The following is a 20,774-nucleotide window of genomic DNA, read 5'->3' on the forward strand; positions in this document are numbered from 1 at the left end:
TGTGTGTATATATGTGTGTGTGTGTGTGGTGTGGTATGTGTGTGTACATATGCGCATGTGCCTGTGTGTGCCTGCGTGTGAGGCAAAGCAGCAAAGGTGACCACCTGAGGGATGAATCCTGCCTAATCCACTCTAGCTTGATGGCTTGAGGAACCGAATGAATAAAGACCAATAAAGTGCAGATGGAAGACAATGACAGCTGAGCTTTAAGTTCTCAATTACGTGTTCTTATGAGAGGTTAAGGAGGCACAGGGATGCAATGGCTAATCCCAAAACCTTTACAAGGTTTAGCAGTAACCTGGATTACTTCTTATTTGTGCTTGAACTATGATTATTAAAAAGGAATTGATTGGGTTTGGAAATCAAGAGGGCCAGGCAGGACTGGGGGAGCCTAGGATCTTGGAAAGCCATCTTGAATAGTGGTTTTCTTGCAGCTCCTTCTTCAAATGATGGAACTTTAAGGATGGAACCAATTGGCTACAAATCATTTTAGCTGATGCACTGAGACAATTCTGAAGCAAACCGTCTTATCCTGGATTTTGTCAGTAACTGGAGTTGAAGGACTTGAAGATTCTCAAGGTAACATCTATGAAAAATGGGCTTTCTCTTTTTGTTCATCTTTCCACATCCTGAATTCACCCCTTAAAAGTTATGTAGATCACACATGGCAATTCTCTGAGCCTCAGTCTGTTGTAATTTGGCAGAGTTTTTGTGATAATTAAGCAAGATAAAAATAATTATGATTCTTATTTGTGATAATGATCATTGTTAACATGTATTGAATATTTACTATCTGCTAGCTTACATTTCTATTACTGGTTTACAAATACCGTGTGAGATACAGAGCAACAAACTGGGGTTCAGGGAGGTGACATAACAGGTGCTTAATAAATATTCATTTTCTCAAGGTAGTATGTGCAAAGTAATTCTATTTGGGTTAGATTGAAATGTATTTGTATGGAGATAAAATGAAAAAGACATTATAAAATATTAATTGCACTTTTATTTGGGAGGTGGGTCTGTATACAAACCTTATTTTTTTCCTGGTTAGTAGTCTGTACTTTCTAAAATAACTACTTGTTATTTTGGTAGTATGAAAGAAACTACAGTGGAGGTGGAGGGGGTGGGTGGTGAGAATAAAGGTATTGCTCTTGCCTGCCACCTGCCTTGTATGAAGCAGTTAAAGCTCCACGACCTGCTCTGTTGACTTAGCAGGGATTATGCTAGGTCCCTAGCTCTTCAAAGAAAATGGATACTTGCTGGTTAAATCTGACACGTGTTTTTCCTTTTTCATATGCTTTTCAGCTTATAATTACAAATTGTATAAAAATCAATAATTCTGCAAGGATATTTGCTTTTGCTTTATTTACACACACATACACACACACACACACACACATTTGTGCCCCTCCTGCAATTCTCTGAAGATGCGTTCTGAACACTTGACCCCAATTCAATTATGTGCAACATACATTTCTGTATTTAGGGCCCAAAATTTGTAGATTGAAAAGTGAAGACCCAGACATAGCAAGCTCACTGCCTTGCGTCATTTAAAAAAAAAAAAAAAAATGTGAGGCTGGGTGCAGTGGCTCACGCTTGTAATCCCAGCACTTTGGGAAGCCGAGGCGGGCGGATCACGATATTACGAGAGCGAGACCATCCTGGCTAACATGGTGAAACCCCGTCTCTATTAAAAATACACAAAATTAGCCGAGCATGGTGGCAGGCACCCGTAGTCCCAGCTACTCGGGAGGCTGAGGCAAGAGAATGGCGTGAACCTGGGAGGCGGAGCTTGCAGTGAGCTAAGATCACGCCACTGCACTCCAGCCTGGGTGACAGAGCAAGACTCTGTCTCAAAAAAAAAAAAAAAAAAAAATTGGCAAAAACATTTGGGGAAAGAAGAGGTGCCCAAACCCTCTTTCAGGACTTGGGAATGTGATTTTATTTGAGGACTGGTCTTGGTACTGTCCCTTTGTCATTCATGGTTAAGCACCATTCCAGGCCAAGTTGCCAGTGGATGGAGGGAGCAAGGTTCTCCCTGCATGGTACCATAAAGGTCTGTGGATGTGGGAAACTCACAAAATCCATGAAGTTGGCATGGGAGGTAAGAAGAGGAGGGTGGCAGAGTTCCCCCGCAGCCTGCCTGTTTGGTTCTCCCAGATTCTGTCCCCTCAGGGCAGGTGACCCAATCGTGGTCCAAGGACTTGGCTGGTAATACCAATAATAGCATCCTTCATTAAATTTTAAGCACTTTAAATTGTCTCAGTCAAGTCTCCCAACAACCCTAAGATATAGGTGCTATTGCTAGCAGCTTCACTTCACAGTGGAGGCAACTGAGATTTACAGAGGTTAAGTAAAGTAAGCCCATGGTCACACAGCCAAGTGGCAGAGCTGAGACTCAGACCCAGGTCTGACTCTACAGCCCCCATGCTCCTTCCTCTCTCCAGCGACATGCTGCCTCACCAAACTTGCCCAGTCAAACCTGCCTCTGCTTCCTGTCCTGTCCTCTCCCATGTCCCAGGGCTGCACTCCCCTTGCCATGGGCACACCTGGCAGGGACTTCCCATCCTCTTTCTGTATGCTCAGCCCTCAGCCTGGAGTCCCCTCAACAGCCCATTCCCCCATCTCTGCCTGTTGGAATTTACTCATCCTTCAAGCCCAGCTGAAGTCTTCCCTGGTCTTCCCATTTGGAATGACTCTTTCCCTCCTTGGCTCAATCTCAGTGAAGTGTGAATAAATAAGTAAAATTTATATATGTATATATAATGTATACATGCATATATAGTGTGTGTGTGTATACATATTATATATTTTTTTTAAACAGTGGTAGGAAGAATAATGATGCCCTTCCCCCAAAGATATCCATGCCCTAATCCCTGGAACCTGTGAATATGTTACCTTACATGGCGAAAGGGACTTTGCAGATATTGTTAAGATTAAGGCCCTAGAGATGGGGAGATTATCCCAGGTTATCCAGGTGGTCCCAACTTAATCACCAAATCTTTAAAAGTGAAAGAGGGCCAGGCATGGTGGCTCAGGAGTTTGAGATAAGCCTGACCAACATGGTGAAACCCCGTCTCTACTAAAAATACAAAAATTAGCCAGGCCTGGTGATGTGCACCTGTAACCTCAGCTACTCAGGAGGCTGAGGCAGGAAAATCCCTTGAACCTGGGAGGCGGAGGTTGCAGTGAGCTGAGATTGTGCCACTGCACTCCAGCCTGGACAACAGAGGGAGACTCTGTCCAAAAAAAAGTAAAAGAGAAAGGCAGAAGAGTGGGTCAGAGACATGTGACATGAGAAGGACTTGACCCACCATTGCTGGCTTTGAAGATGGAGGAAGGGGGTCATCAGTGAAGGAATGTGGTGGCTTCCAGAAACTAGGAACAGTTCTCAGCTAAATCCAGCAAAAACATGGGACCTCAGTCACACAACCACAAGGAACTGAATTCTGCCAGCAATCTAATAAGCAGATTGTAGAGCCTTCAGAAAGCAATGCAGCATGTCAACAGTTGTGTTTTTAGTTTATTGAGATCTGTGTTAGAATTCTGACCTACAAGGCTGTAAAATAATCAATTTGTGTTGTTTTAAACCACTAAGTTTATGGTGATTTGTTACAGCAGCAATAGAAAAGTAATATACTTTCACTGGGTTTATTTTATAATACTAAAGCATTGGTGCCAGTCTACTACTGTGATTGCTTGAGTATGCATATATTTCTCTCCCTCACTTTTTATTGGACTTAAGTCTTAGTTATTTTTATATTTTTCTTCAGAACCTCAAGTAGCACCTGGATTTTATTGCATTGCCTTACATCATCTATATTACCTGAGTGACCACTACATGCACATCATCATCTTGGGTGTAGAGAAACAAAGTCAAGTCAGTAGGGTAGTCTGCTAAGCACTTCACAGAAGTCTGGGGTTTCACTCCTCCTAGACACATAAGAAGAAGTTTGTATGTTTCTGCCTTCTCAAAGTTCAGTGTGGCCATGTGACTTGCTTTGGCCAAGAGCTGAGAACAAATGCTTTATCCTTCTCTCCTTTCTCTGCAGCATGCTACCTGGCAACGTTTTAGATGGTGTGGGGTCTGGCAGCTTGCATCTTTACTGATTGTGGTATGTGGAATCTGTTGGATGGCTCACAGTGGACATGTATTGAAAGTGAGAAATAATCTTTTTGTTTCGATAGCTCAGATTTTGAGGTGGTTACCACTGCATAATTTAGCCCACCCTGACTGATAAAGTCAGTTTCTGACTCAGGTTCTTACAATTTTGGGGAAGAAAAATCAGGCATATACACAAGTAACTACTATATAGAAGAGAAAGGTTGGGATTGATATAAGTGTTGATGTTTAGTATGTGTCCTTTCAGACTTTATCTACACTAACACACAAACAAACCTGTAGGTATGTAAGTCTGAGAAAATAAATGCTTCTTTTTATGAAATTGGGATGATACTCTACACATTATTTTGTAATTTGACTCATTGACCCTCAAAAGAAAAGCCACTTAGCCTACAAAGCAAGTGATAAGGCAGGCAGTGTCCCTTTTTAACAGATAAAGAAACTGAGCCTCAGAGAGGTTAAGCAACCTCTTCAAATTCACTCAGCTGGCAAGCGATGGAATTGGAACTCAAACCTGGAACTCTCTGTCTACAAAGTCAGCAAAAAACACATCTCTTACCTCCATAGAGCAGGGCATGTGCACAAAACACCTTAAACATACAAGATGGTGCATGTTGAGTGATCAACCAGCACTGTGGATTGCATGTGTGCTAAGCATTCCTGATGAAGAACACTTAACACATATGGGCTGGAGTGATGGAAGAAAGACTTCACAAAGACATGTGACCAAGCTCAGCCTCAGAGGCAGGGCAGGACTTAACTAGTTGAAGTGGAAGGTGTTTATTCATTCATTCACCATTTGGTAACTTACACAACAGCCATTTATTAAGTGTTTGACACAGAGGAGGCACTGTAATAATCCAGGCAGGAGACATGATGGGGAAAAAGCCTTGGAGTTTGGAACATTCAAGAACGAGAGGCAGGCCTGGACGACTGGACTCAAAGACCGGGGTGGGAAGAAATGGATAAAAAGACAGGATAGGCAGGTAAGGAAACAACCAGAGGAGATCTTGGGTGCCCTCCACCACTACTGCCTAAAGAATAACCCCAAACTTTGGAAGAATTTTGAATTTTACCATGAGAATTTAGGAACTCAACTCCCAGTGCAAAGCTAATACAAGATGATGGGGTAAGGTTGGAGGGCAATGTGGAAGATGGGGAAAAGCTACAATTTTACCTTAAAATGATTTCACTAGTTCTGAACTTCAGTTTCACTCATCCACATTGGTCCAGTGCATTGCTGGGCACTCAGTGAGATTCGGAAGAAGAGGGACACAGCCCAACACAGCCAAAGACAATAGAGTCCACAAGGCAGTAAACAGTTGATATCTAGTTGATGCTAGAATGTGAGCTATAGACAGAAGGACTGGAGGGGTTGAAAGCAGCCCTGTGTACAAGGTGAAACATGAGCTCTGGAGTGATGCAGACCTGATGCCAATCCCAGCTCTGCTCCTTCACATGAGGTGATGGGCAAATTGTTGAGCTCAATTTCCTCTTTTGAAAAACAGAGATAACATCTAGCCTGAAGAGTCACAGGGATTGGGAAACAACATATATAAAAAAGCCTGGATTCCCAGGCAAGATGGCCAAATAGGAATAGCTCTGGTCTGCAGCTCCCAGTGAGACCAATGCAGAAGGCGGGTGATTTCTGCATTTCTAACTGGGGTACCCAGTTCATCTCATTGGGACTGGTTAGACAGTGGGTGCAGCCCACAGAGGGTGAGCAGAAGCAGGGTGGGGTGTTGCCTCACCTGGGAAGCAGAAGGGTTTGGAGAACTCCCTCCCCTAGCCAGGGGAAGTCATGAGGGACTGTGCTGTGATGAACTGTGCATTCTGGCCCAGATACTATGCTTTTCCCACAGTCTTTGCAACCTGCAGACCAGGAGATTCCCTTGGATACCTACATCACCAGGACCCTGGATTTCAAGCACAAAACTGGACAGTTGTTTGGGCAGACACCCAGCTAGCTGCAGGAGTTTTTTTTTTTTTTTTTTTTTTCATACCCTAGTGGCACATGGAGCGCCAGAGAGACAGAACTGTTCACTCCCCTGTCAAGGGGGCTGAAGCCAGGAAGCCGAGTGATCTTGCTCAGTGGATCCCACCCCCATGGAGCCCAACAAGCTAAGATCCACTGGCTTGAAATTCTTGCTGCCAGCGCAGCAGTCTGAGGTCAACCTGGGAAGCTGGAGCTTGGTGGGGGGAGGGGCATCCACCATTACTAAGGTTTGAGTGGTGGTTTTCCCCTCACAGTGTAAACAAAGCCATTGTTTGTAAACAAAGTTCAGACTGGGTGGAGCCCACTGCAGCACCGCAAAGCTGCTGTAGCCCGACCTGCTCTCTAGATTCCTCCTGTCTGGGCAGGGCATCTCTGAAAGAAAGGCAGCAGCCCCAGTCATGGGCTTATAGATAAAACTTCCACCTCCCTGGGACAGAACACCTGGGAGAAGGGGCGGTTGTGGGCACAGCTTCAACAGGCTTAAACCTTCTTGCCTGCCAGCTCTGAAGAGAGCAGCAGATCTCCTAGCACAGTGCTCGAGCTCTGCTAAGGGACAGACTGCCTCCTCAAGTCACTGGGTCAACAGTCACCTCTTATACACTGGCAGCTGGCAGATGCGCCTCTGGGACGAAGCTTCCAGAGGAAGGATCAGGCAGCAATATTTGCTGTTCTACAGCCTCCGCTGGTGATACCCAGGCAAACAGTCTGGAGTGGACCTCCAGCAAACTCCAGTAGACCTGCAGTAGAGGGGCCTGTTAGAAGGAAAACTAACAAACAGAAAGCAATAATGTCAACATCAACAAAAAGGATGACCATGCAAAAACCCCATCTGAAGGTCACCAACATCAAAGACCAAAGGTAGATAAATCCATGAAGATGAGAAAAAAACAGCACAAAAACGCTAAAAATTCCAAAAACCAGAGTGCCTCTTCTCCTCCAAAGGATCATAACTCCTCACCAGCAAGGGAACAAAACTGGATGGATAATGAGTTTGATGAATTGACAGAAGTAGGCTTCAGAAGGTGAGTAACAACAAACTCCTCCAAGCTAAAGGAGCATGTTCTAACCCAATGCAATGAAGCTAAGAAACTTGATAAAAGGTTACAGGAACTGCTAACTAGATTAACCAGTTTAAAGAAGAACATAAATGACCTGATGGAGCTGAAAAATACAGTTCGAGAACTTCGTGAAGCCTACACAAGTATCAATAGCCAAATTGATCAGGCGGAAGAAAGGATATCAGAGATTGAAGATCAACTTAATGAAATAAAACATGAAGATGACATTAGAGAAAAAAGAATGAAAAGGAACTAACAAAGCCTCCAAGAAATATGGGACTATGTGGAAAGACCAAACCTACGTTTGACTGGTGTACCTGAAAGTGATGGGGAGAATGGAACCAAGTTGGAAAACACACTTCAGGATATTATCCAGGAGAGCTTCCCCAACCTAGCAAGACAGGCCAACATTCAAATTCAGGAAATACAGAGAACACCACAAAGATACTCCTCAAGAATAGCAACCCCAAGACACATAATCGTCAGATTTACCAAGGTTGAAATGAAGGAAAAAATGTTAAGGGCAGCCAGAGAGAAAGGGAAGCCCATCAGAGTAACAGCGGATCTCTCTGCAGACACCCTACAAGCCAGAAAAGAGTGGGGACCAATATTCAACATTCTTAAAGAAAATAATTTTCAACCCAGGATTTCATATCCAGCCAATCTAAGCTTCATAAGTGAAGCAGAAATAAAATCCTTTACAGAAAAGCAAATGCTGAGGGATTTTGTCACCACCAGGCCTGCCTTACAAGAGCTACTGAAGGAAGCACTAAATATGGAAAGGAAAAACCAGTACCAGCCACTGCAAAAACATACCAAAATGTAAAGACCATTGACACTGTGAAGAAACTGCATCAACTAATGGGCAAAATAACCAGCTAGCATCATAATGACAGTATCAAATTCACACATAGCAATATTAACCTTAAATGTAAATGGAGTAAATGCCTCAATTAAAAGACAGACTGGCAAATCAGATAAAGAGTCAAGATCCATCAGTGTGCTGTATTCAGGAAACCCATCTCATGTGCAAAGACACACATAGGCTCAAAATAAAGGGATGGAGGGAGATTTACCAAGCAAATGGAAAGCAAAAAAAGCAGGGGATGCAATCCTAGTCTCTGATAAAACAGACTTTAAACAAACAATGATCAAAAAAGACAAAGAAGACATTACACAATGGTAAAGGGATCAATGCAACAAGAAGAACTAACTATCCTAAATATATATGCACCCAATACAGGAGCACCCAGATTTATAAAGCAAGTTCTTAGAGACCTACAAAAAGACTTAGACTCCCACACAGTAATAGTGGGAGACTTTAACACCCTACTGTCAATATTAGACAGATCAATGAGACAGAAAATTAACAAGGATATTCAGGACTTGAACTCAGCTCTGGACCAAGCAGACCGAATAGACATCTACAGAACTCTACACCCCAAATCAACAGAATATACATTCTTCTCAGCACCACATCACACTTATTATAAAATTGACCACATAATTGGAAGTAAAATACTTCTAAGCAAATACAAAAGAACAGAAATCATAACAAACAGTCTCTCAGAACACAGTGCAATCAAATTGGAACTCAGCATTAAGAAACTCACTCAAAACTGCACAACTACATGGAAACTGAGCAATCTGCTCCTGAATGACTACTGGGTAAATAATGAAATTAAGGCAGAAATAAATAAGTTCTTTGAAACCAATGAGAACAAAGACACAATGTACCAGAATCTCTGGGACACAGCTAAAGCAGTGTTTAGAAGGAAATTTATAGCAGTAAATGCCCACATCAGAAAGCAGGAAAGATCTAAAATAGACACCCTAACATCAAAATTAAAAGAACTAGAAAAGCAAGAGCAAACAAATTCAAAAGCTAGCAGAAGACAAGAAATAAATAAGATTAGAGAAAAACTGAAGGAGATAGAAACACGAAAAACCCTTCAAAAAAATCAATGAATCCAGGAGCTAGTTTTTTGGAAAGATTAGCAAAATAGATAGACTGCTAGCCAGACTAATAAAGAAGGAAAGAGAGAAGAATCAAATAGAGACAATAAAAAATGATAAAGGGGATATCACCACTGATCCCACAGAAATACAAACTACCATTAGAGAATACTATAAACACCTCTATGCAAATAAACTAGAAAATCTAGAAGAAATGGATAAATTCCTCGACACATACACCCTCCCAAGACTAAACCAGGAAGAAGTCAAATCCCTCAACAGACCAATACCAAGTTCTGAAATTGAGGCAGTAATTAACAGCCTACCAACAAAAAATAGCCCAGGACCAGATGGATTCTCAGCCGAATTCTACCAGAGGTAAAAAGAGGAGCTGGTACCATTCCTTCTAAAACTAATCCAAACAATAGAAAAAGAGGGACTCCTCCCTAACTGATTTTATAAGGCCAGCATCATCCTGATACCAAAGCCTGGCAGAGACACAACAAAAAAAGAAATTTTCAGGCCAATAACCATGATGAACATCAATGCGAAAATCCTCAATAAAATACTGGCATACCGAATCCAGCAATACACTAAAAAGCTTATCCACCACGATCAAGTCGGCTTCATCCCTGGGATGCAAGACTGGTTCAACATAGGCAATTTAATAAATGTAATGCAGCACTTAAACAGAACCAGTGACAAAAACCACATGATTATGTCAATAGATGAAGAAAAGACCTCTGATAAACTTCAACACCCCTTCATGCTAAAAACAATAAACTAGGTATTGATGGAACATATCTCAAAATAATAAGAGCTATTTATGACAAACCGATAGCCAATATCATACTGAATGGGCAAAAGCTGGAAGCATTCCCTTTGAAAACCGGCACAAGACAAGGATGCCTTCTCTCACCACTCCTATTCAACATAGTATTGGAAGTTCTGGCTAGGGAAATCAGGCAAGAGAAAGAAATAAAGTGTATTCAAATAGAAAGAGAGGAAGTCAAATTATCCCTGTTTGCAGGTGACATGATTGTATATTTAGAAAACCCCATCGTCTCAGCTCCAAAACTCCTTAAACTGATAAGTAACTTCAGCAAAGTCTCAGGATACAAAATCAACATGCAAAATCACAAGCATTCCTATACGCCAATAATAGACAAACAGAGAGCCAAATCAGGAGTGAACTCCCATTCACAATTGCCACCAAGAGAATAAAGTACCTAGGAATACAACTTACAAGGGATGTGAAGGACCTCTTCAAGGAGAACTACAAACCACTGCTCAAGGAAATAAGAGACGACACAAACAAATGGAAAAACATTCAATGCTCATGGATAGAAAGAATCAATATCATGAAAATGGCCATACTGCCCAAGGTAATTTATAGATTCAATGGTATTCCCATCAAGCTACCATTGACTTTCTTCACAGAATTAGAAAAACTAGTTTAAATTTCATATGGAACCAAAAAAGAGCCCATGTAGCCAAGACAATCCTAAGCCAAAAGAACAAAGCTGGAGGCATCATGCTACCTGACTTCAAACTGTGTTACAAGTGGAAGGCTAGCACTCTGATAGCACCACATTGCACAGCCATGAGTATGGTTTCATCTAACCTATAAGCTAACTGGAAGGCAGATGAAATACAGTTAAGGACCATTGGCAAGGTTTTTATAATCTGCACTAAGAAAGAGTTTCATCTACCAGATCAGCATCTTTGTAAAGGTTGCTGATGGGAGATGACCTCTCTATTACCTCCAAGTTTGATGCTTGGATGCTTCTTGCAACAGCAAAAGGCAAGCCCTGACACACCAACCTTCTGTGGGCGGCCTGGACCCTTATAGCTGCAGCCGAAACTTAATCTCTTAGCCACCTGAAGCCAGGTCTACTCAAGTCCGTGCTCCAAAAAGTCAGAAGCCACAGGCCAGGAATCACTGATGAAAAAGATGAAGGAGAATCCCCTTGAGCACAAGACCATCAGTCCCTACACCATGGAGGGATACCTCTATGTGCAGGAGAAACACGACTTTGGAACTTCTTGGGTGAAGCACTACTGTATGTATATATAAATGGGATTCCAAACAAATCACCATGGTACCATTTGACCAAAAGTCAGGAGGAAATAGGGAGACTGTGAATCAGTTACCCTCAAATCCTGGACACGGAAGAAAACAGACTCCATTGAGAAGAGGTTTTGCTTTGATGTGGAAGCAGTAGACAGAGGAAATTTGGACCCAGAAATGGACATGCACATGAGAAGAATACTGTGTTAACACGAAGGCAGAAGTCAAGGAGATACACCTACAAGCCAAGGAACGCTAAAGACTGGCAGCCAAGCACCAGAAGCTAGGAGAGAGGCATGGAGCAGATTCATCCTCACACCTTAGAAGGAAGCCTTGATCTTGAACTTTTAGCCTCTAGGCCCATGAAACTACAAATTTCTGTTGTTTAAGCCAACATTATATATATATATATATATACACACACACACACACACACACACATATGTATATGTATATATGTATATGTGTGTGTATATACATATATATGTATATACATGTATACATATGTACATATATGTGTATAAATACATATATACATATACACACATAACAGTGTATACATATACATATGTGTATATATGTGTGTATATATATATATATATATACACATAGTTTCTCCATACACCTTGGAGAGCCACCTTCAAGGTTTGTCCTTGGCTCGTTGAAGCCCTTCCTTTCTTCTTTATCCTAGATAGTTAAAATACCTCTTTTTTTTCTTACAAAAGTAAAGTCAGATTATCATGGATAATATAGATAAGCAAGAAAAAAAAAAAAAACCTGACAATTACTCCACCAACCCAGCGATAACCTCTTTTAACTCTTCTGATGTTTTCCTATCATATCTTTCTTTTTTTTTTTTTGAGACAGAGCCTTGCTCTGTCACCCAGGCTGGAGTGCAGTGGCACAATCTCGGCTCACTGCAACCTCCGCCCCCTGGGTTCAAGCAATTGTCCTGCCTCTCTCAGCCTCTCTAGTAGCTGAGATTACAGGCATGTGCTACCACACCTGTGTAATTTTTGTATTTTTAGTAGAGACGTGGTTTTTGCCATGTTGGCCAGGCTGGTCTTGAATTCTTGACCTCAAGTGATCTGCCCATCTTGGCCTCCCAAAATGCTGGGTTTACTGGCATAAGCCACTGCACCCAGCCTCATATCTTTTTCTGAATATGTATAGGTATATGTAAAAAATAATATGTAATATATTATGTTGGTATTTTTGCTATCAGATATTTTTCAGAATATGTGTATACACATTTATGTATTTGTACATATGTCTTTCTACATCAATAAATACATTTCTAGAATATATTTTTAATGACTACATAGTCATTAAAATAGACTGTCTTCTATTGAATGAGGATACTACCCAAATTTTTAATGAGAAGAATATTTAAACTATTTCATGTTTTAATTTTATAGAAACATTTTAGCAAATATCTTTAAGACTATATCTTTTCTCAGACCTTTCATTACTTCATAATTTCTAGCAGTAACATCTCACATCTTTCATTATGTCCTTGGGATAAATTCTAGCAGTAGTGTGGCAGGGTCAGAAAAGATTTTTTTCTGCATTTTTTACTGCAGTAGTCTTTACCTTTTGTTCGATTCCTTTCTTGAAATTTCACTTACTGCTAATGAAAAACATCTGTGGGAACCAAAGCAGAAGTGAATGTTATGTCTTAATGTTGCTGAGTCCCTAGCACAGTGCTAGTGTTCCAATTAATCACATTAAAGTGATATTTCCCTGACCAGGCTCACACCTGTAATCTTAGCACTTGGAGAGGCTGAGGTGCGTGGATCGCTTGAGCACAGGAGTTTGAGACCAGAATGGTCAATATGACAAAACCCTGTCTCTACTAACAATACAAAAATTAGCCAGGCATGGTGGCACGCACCTGTAGTCCCAGCTACTGAGGAGGTCAAAAGATCATTTGAGCCCAGGAGGCTGAGGCTGCAGTGAGCTATAATCGCCACTGCACTTCAGCTTGGGTGACAGAGCGAGACTCTGTCTCAAAAAAATTTAACAAATAAATAAATAAATAAATAATAAAATAAAGTGGGATATCTCTTCTGGCTTCAGTAGCAACAATAAAAACAACTATTATTATTGTCATTGTTGTTGCTATCTTTCATCCTGTTCTCCTGCTCTGAGATCCCCTCCACTTGGGCTCACTTAGGAGGAATGGGCCATTTGCCAGAAGCTCCATGGACTTCGCCTGGAGCAGAGCACAGAGTTTCTGGCACATTCACTGTCTGAGAAGCTGAGGCTGAGCTTCGCCTGACCCCTCAGAGCCCCTCAACTCTAGACAATAGGTCTTCTGTACTGTGTGCTGAGTGACACCTGCAAGAGGCTGGTGTTCATTGTTATGTCCTTTTCCTGGCAGGCTTATCTATTGAGTTTGGCTTCTGCTGACTGAAGTGAGGGAAACTGACCTAGTTGAAGAGAGCAGCTTGACAGAAAAGTCTTAATGTTGCCATACGGCCTGAGGGCTCCATGTGAACCTGTCAAAATAAATATATATTAATCATCTCAATCCTAAACAAGTCCCAGCATTGAGCACAGTACATGGCACAGAGTACAGGTACTCTGCAAGTGTTTGCTAAGTTAAAACATGATGGCAGATGAGGAGGGTATTAATTATGTCTTGCCTTATCTTGCTGTAGATTGTATGTCACACACGCAGCGTCAGGTATTTATGTCTCCAGGAGTCCTCTCACAAGTGAGCTGGAGGATCCTGCCCCATGTGTAGGGTTAAATACACAACTATTCTAAAACTTTTGGACAAAGACCAAAATGCATGGGTCTAACAAGTGCCACTAAGCTGATAATAAAGAAGAAGATTGACCTGCCCACCGTAAATCAAGGGTGAACATATAATAAAAATACTTTCAGACATGCATGGTCTCCACAAATAGTCACTTCCCAAACAGCTCTTCTTGGGAAGATACTAGAGGATGCACTTCCCTAAAAATAGGGGTGGGGTGGGGGCAGGGGGAATAAACTAAACCATGGAATCCAGGATCCTGGTATTTAACTCAAGAGAAAAGCTCAGAGTATTCTTAGGATGATAGCAAAAGAAAGACCAGAATAATAGCAGCACCGCTGACTTACAGAGCAACCCATCTAGACTATGGGAGGAAGACCAAGCATCTCCAAGAGGGATATACTGCCCCCACCTCAAAAAAACATGAAACTCTTTAGTTACATGGTAGATTTGACTTCATTAGGAGTTTTATAGCCCTATGTGAGAATTTGGGATTAATTAATTGTAGGTACACAAAACCAAGCAAAGGAAAAATAGGAAAAAATGTTCACGAAAGGAAAACTAACCACAGTACATTATGTGTCTCATCTGTGAACAATATTTTCATAGATATTATCATGTACACAGCAAATATTGAATTAACAAAAAGTTGATATGTATGAGTGAATAGGGGAGGGGAAGTGTTATGTTGTGGAGAGTTATAGGAAGAGCAAAATAGAGGTGATGAAGAGAGATAAATTTTATCCTCCACTATAGAGTAACAAAAGAGAAATGTCTACAATGGAAAAATCCAGAACTAGCAGTATAACCATATTATTTAAAGAAAGAAAGGTCAATTCCAAAGAAACGGCTTAAAAGGTTGAGAGTTGTTGCGTTTGGGGACAGCAACCTAAAAGTAGGAAGGAGTAGAGCAGGCATTGCTGCTTTTTGAGATGATTTTTACTTTTTTAAACTATGTACATATATTATTTTTTAATTTAATTAATAGAAGTATTAGAGGGCGTATAACTGCGGGAATTGATGCACACTTCTTCTCTTGGGGTTTTGATAGTTAAGTCAGTGTCTTTTTAAAATCATGTTCCTCACAGTTCTTTCAGGGACCGTCAGAAAAAGAAAGGGGGTGACTGAGAGACTGGGGTTCTTTGACTCTTTTATCAGTTTTATATGTTGAGGTTCCTGGTGAAATTTCATTTGAATTAAAGGGTCAATTGCTTAAAATTTTTTGTTTTGAATTTTGAAAGCACAGACCTAGACCTAACTTTCTGGGAACTAGATTTCTCTTGGTGGCCCAGTGAGTCAGTGCGCCACATCCAGAGCCTCTCTCAGCGCCAGGCATTATCTTTCATGCATCACCATGGCCTGGAGCTTTTCTCTCCAAAAGGAAGAATGAATTTGTGATGCACTGTCTACATCTTTGTATTTTTTCCCTCTAGGACCAAAAGGCTGTGTGTGTGAGCTTAAAGATTTGGAAGTGTGGTGTGATTCTAGGGACTTGAGGCCCTGAGTCCACAGTCTTAGCTCCAGTGCCTCCAGCTCCAACCACCTGAACTGAGCCATTATGAACACAAAGCTAGGACCATGTCAGCTTTATGACACACCCATAGCAATAAAAGTGAACAACCTTTGAGTCCTTATGATTTGCCAGGCACTGCTCTAAGTGCTTCCTATGTATTTACTCCTTTAATCATCACAACACTAAAGACACTGTTGCTCTCTGCATTTTACAGATGAGGAAACTGAAGCACAGAGAAGGTAGTAATCAGCCCAGAGTCACACAGCTAGCAAGTGGCAGAGCCAAGATTCGAACCCAGACAGAGTCCAGAGCTCAGGCTCTTAACAGCGTCCCTTTTCTGTCCCCTACTACACACACTTTCTTTATTATTATTATTATTATTATTATTATTATTATTATACTTTAAGTTTTACAACGTGCAGGTTTGTTACATATGTATACATGTGCCATGTTGGTGTGCTGCACTCATTAACTCGTCATTTAGCATTAGGTATATCTCCTAATGCTATCCCTCCCCACTCCCCCAACCCCACAACAGTCCCCGGTGTGTGATGCTCCCCTTCCTGTGTCCATGTGTTCTCACTGTTCAATTGCCACCTATGAGTGAGAACATGTGGTGTTTGGTTTTTTGTCCTTGCGATAGTTTGCTGAGAATGATGGTTTCCAGCTTCATCCATGTCCCTACAAAGGACATGAACTCATCATTTTTTGACTACACACACTTTCATATTCCTTTTCCTTAGATGAGCCCACAAACCCTTTCACGGAGACTTTCGTTGAGGTATTCTATGCCCTTTCATTCTGTCATTTGTCTGGGTGTTTTTAATTAGGCTGGAGTTTCAGTAAACAGCGGACTCACTTAAAACTGAAGCCGTCAGAGAAATCCTTCGTTGACAAAATGTCTGGCACACACAAGCAAATCATGATTTGAAGTCATCGGAGGCAATTGGATACCCATGTTGTAATGGTTTGGAATTAAGGGTTTAAATTTCACACCCAAGGGCTGACACCCAGAGAAATCACTCACTAATCTCTGTGTTTGATGCTTGGGCAGGGAGGTAAGGGGCTGGGGCTTTCCTGGGAGGGTGCATAGAACCAAGAGGCCTCTCCACAGAGTAGAAGCCAGAGGCCCTCCAAACCAGCCCCAGATAGAACTTTAACAGGATCAACCCAGCCACTGGGTAAAGGGACAGGGAACTGTGGATGGGCCTAGTGGCCTGGAGGGCAGGAGGAAGGCTGGAGGTGGTCCCTGCCTCCACAACCTCCTTGCACACCCTCCACTCCTCTGATACCCCACTCCAGCCTCAACAAAACTTCTTTGCATTTTCCCAACATGTAAGGCTTGCTCCTGTCTCCGAGGCTTTGCTCTTGCCTTTCCCTCTGTCTGGAATGCCCTTCCCTGCCTCCTACTCACGTGGGTCTCACCTGGATGCTACCTCTTCAAAGAAGCCATCCTGATCACCGTAATTTAAAGTAGCCACATACTCCCCATGCTCATTTCTTTTTTATACCCTGTTTTTCTTAAACAAAAAAACCCCGCAAAACCCATCATCAGGCTTATCATTAGTGGATTTTATGTATTTATTTATTTTAAATATTTATTCCTTTCAATGAAAGCAGGCACTTTTTTTGCATAAATTTCATTACTCCCAGAGTAATGAAATCATGTTAATGTGTGGTTGAACCCCATTGAATATTTCTTGAACAAATGAATAAGTGAATGAATGGTTGGATGGTATCCACGAATTAGGCAGGCAGGGGGGTTCAATTTTTAGCCTGTGTTGTAGGAAAGAGAACAAGGACTTTCTTTCTAGGGAATTATTCTTCTTGGCCTTTAGCAAGCCATCTCCTTTTCCAGCCCTCCCTCCTACCTATCTGGCATTGAAGAACTTGTTTCCATGCTCAAGGACACAGTGTGAAACCTTCCTGTTGGGAGCTCTGTGGCTTTTCTGGGAGTTTAAGGCAAGGATTCTCTCAAGGCATAGAAAGGTCTGAGTCCCATTTAGCCCTATTGTTGGGGATCACTTGGAAGGAATTGGTGGGGAGAAAAGCCTGTCCTTTATCGTTGCCTTCTGGGGGTCTAATACCATAACAACCTGGCCTGAGCCATGAATCCTGGGCTCTCAAATTAGTGCATTCTCAACTCACTGCATCCTGATCTTGACTAAGTGCATCCTGTTTCTCTCTTTGGAGGTTCCTGGCTAAGGATACCTCTATGTTGATGGGCAGGGCCAGGCCCCTCTTGAACCAGGGGCTGAAACTTGCTCTGCTCTGTATATGCTCCTGCCTGTGACTCTTGTCCTGATCCCTGCAATAAGAATACAGTCATGACGTTTCAGTCAATGAGGGACTGCATATATGATGGTGGTCTCATAAGATTATAATACTGCATTTTTATTGTACTGCTTCTATGTTTAGATATGCTTAGATACACAAATACTTACCATTGTGTTACAGTTGCCTACAGTATCCCATACAGCAACATGCTGTCCAGGTTTGTAGCCTAGCAGCAATGGGCTATACCATATAACTTAGGTGTGTAGTAGGTTATACCATCTAGGTTTGTGTAAGTACACTTTATGATGTGTGTAAAATGACAAAATCACATAACTACACATTTCTTAAAACAAATCCTCGTTATTAAGTGACACTTGACTGTACTTATCTCTAAGTCGTTCCTACTTTGCCAGGATTATGGAGGCTATGATTGTAGGGGAGTCAAACCCAGCTTCACTGGGACTTTCCACGCAGGCCTTTTCCTCCCCTCTCCTTTAGCCTCACCCCATTGTGGTGCAACCCTGTCCTAATGGGTCACCAGACTGGTGAAACCTGAACAGTTGGAAGCCAAAGGAAGCACTTGATGATAAGAAGAGGGGGGTCGGTGAGCAAGTAGGGGCTTTGGAAGGGGACCTGGGGAGGGTGGAGAGGGAAGGGAGAGGCACTGGGGCCATTTATTTTCAAAGAGAGATGGATTTTAGATGTCAACTTCATTGTTTTTATCATAGTGAAATCTTATGAAGTTGAGGTGAACGAAGCCCTGTATGCATTGTTATGCTATTTGGTTTTGATAAAAAATTGCATTGTACAAGATGTTCCCTGGCTACATAAAACCTCACTGCACAGCTAATGGTGGCAGCGAGCCACACCACAAGTTGTGCAATGCCATGGCAGGGAAAACAGAGCTGCTTCCCAGGGATTAAGGCTGGTATTTCAATTTGAACTTTAAGAAAGAGCTTGAAGGACCAAGAAATAAAAAAAGAGAGAGGAGAAAAGGGAGAATGCAAAGAAGGAATACACATAGAAGAAAGGAATCTAGGAAAGAATGAAAAAGGAAGACAAAATAAGGAGAATGATATCATTTAATGGGGGAAAATTCTCTTTGCAAAATAGGCAAAAGGAATAGGTTCTGAAAGAGAAGAAATTTTTTTGTTCCTTTTGCTACATTCTTTTCTATCTATCTTTGTTCCAAAACTTCACTATATCTGTAAGCGAACTCTTTTCTCTTCATGTTTCCACTTAATACTAGGAGCCAAAGTGTCTGTGGTGCTTTTCCCAACTTTGTAGGTAGCCAAGATAGTCTAGCTATGCTCTTGTATTAGCTCCAAGCCATAGACTTTTCCCTCACATAAATCTAAACTGGAACTCTGGGTGTTTGTTTATCAGCAGCCTCCATAAGACATTAGGAGAAGGGAAGACCACTTTCTTCTCCTCACTTTCCTTTCCTTTTGGCTCCTTGGAAGCAAAGACTCTTTGAGAAGAGACCTTGGAGGCAAGGTGGTATAAGTGGAAGGAGTATGAATTTGTAATCAGAGGGGTAAATATCTAAATTCCACACTGGGTTGTGAAAAAGTTAAAAAGCATCTGGCACATTTTAGACATTTGATAACTCTTGATTCCCTTATTGACAACTCATCTCTCCTTACTGAATATTGTGGGTCCTCATCTTATAAACAACAAATTTATTTCTTAATCTTGTGCCTGAGCAATGGATGTGCAGACAGTGAAAAATCTGGTCCTGTTATGAAGAAAAATTCAATCAAGGTATCAGAATTTAAACAAATGCCTTCCATTTAGTGCTGCCTCTAAGGACTATGACCTGATACAGAAAGAAATCAATCCAAGTGTTGTAGAGTCCCAGGAAAACCCTAGAGAAGTGTTTCCAGACCCATCGCAGGCAACAGAGCTGTGGCCGGCCAGTGTGAATAGTGGGCAATGGAGTTAGGACTTGGTGAGTTGTTCTTCTGTTGCCACCAACAATTGTGCAGCATCTAATGTCCTTTTGTCCTAAGCAGGTCAGCATTTGCTCAAAGAGAACTGTTCTAGGACTCCCAGCTTCTTCTCTTGTGGAGTCCACCACTCTGTACCCTACATTCCCACCACCCCAACCAAAGTGCACTTGCCAGATTATACAAGGCTATTGCACACACTTAGGCCTTTGTGCATCCTGCTGTCTCTGCATGCTGTTCCCTTCTTCAGCACCTTGATCTGATGAACATCTACTCATCTGCCATGATCTGAGTGTAGCCTCAACTCTTCCGTGTAGGCTTTCCTGACTGCTCTCTGGAAGAACCCACTATGCCCTTCTTTGGCCCCTAATGTATCCTCAACAGACTTCTATCATATCCCCTGTGCCTCCTTCCATTCACCTGGCAATTTTTGGAACTTAAGGACAATGCCTGATTATTTTATTTAATTTTATTTTATTTTTGAGATGGAGTCTTGCTCTGCTGGGGTTGGAGCGCAGTGGTGCAATCTTGGCTCACTGCAACCTCCACCTCCCAGGTTCCAGCGATTCTTCTGCCTCAGCCTCCCAAGTAGCTGGGATTATAGGCACGTGCCACCAAGCCATTTTTGTTTTATTGGTAGAGTCGGGGTTTCACCATGTTGGCCAGTCTGGTCTTGAACTCCTGACCTCAGGTGATCCACCCACCTCGGCCTCCCAAAGTGCTGAGATTACAGGCATAAGCCACCACGCCTGGCCAATGTCTGATTCATTTATGTATCCCTGGTCCCTAGTGTTGTGTCAGGCATATAGAGGGGCTCAAAAATTGCTTGTTGAATGTACAAATGAATGAATGAAGTGAAAAATAGGGGTAAAGAAACTTTTAGAAAATCAACTTAAGTATCTAAAAGAGCAAGAGGTCAGTTTTAGCATTCTGAGCTGTTTTACCTTTGTCATAGTTAAAAATGTATTTAAACTCTCTGTTAATGAATAACCAGCATTTTCACCTAGCAATAGTACTTGGCATATGACACTATGAATATGCAAGTTCAAGACCAGATGTGCTTTTTT

The 20,774-nt window shown here is 41.8% G+C and overlaps 1 long non-coding RNA gene across 1 annotated transcript in view; it reads left to right on the plus strand.

The window, feature by feature from the left end:
- The window catches only part of LOC134759285 (uncharacterized), a 164,059-nt gene that overhangs the window by 39,625 nt on the left and 103,660 nt on the right, over positions 1-20,774 (plus strand). The window contains exon 2 of the long non-coding RNA XR_010135378.1: positions 435-579. This is a non-coding gene — a long non-coding RNA (uncharacterized lncRNA). The remainder of the gene's footprint in view (positions 1-434; positions 580-20,774) is intronic.

The sequence above is a fragment of the Gorilla gorilla genome, chromosome 9, assembly GCF_029281585.2.
Source record: "Gorilla gorilla gorilla isolate KB3781 chromosome 9, NHGRI_mGorGor1-v2.1_pri, whole genome shotgun sequence".
NCBI lineage: Eukaryota > Metazoa > Chordata > Mammalia > Primates > Hominidae > Gorilla > Gorilla gorilla.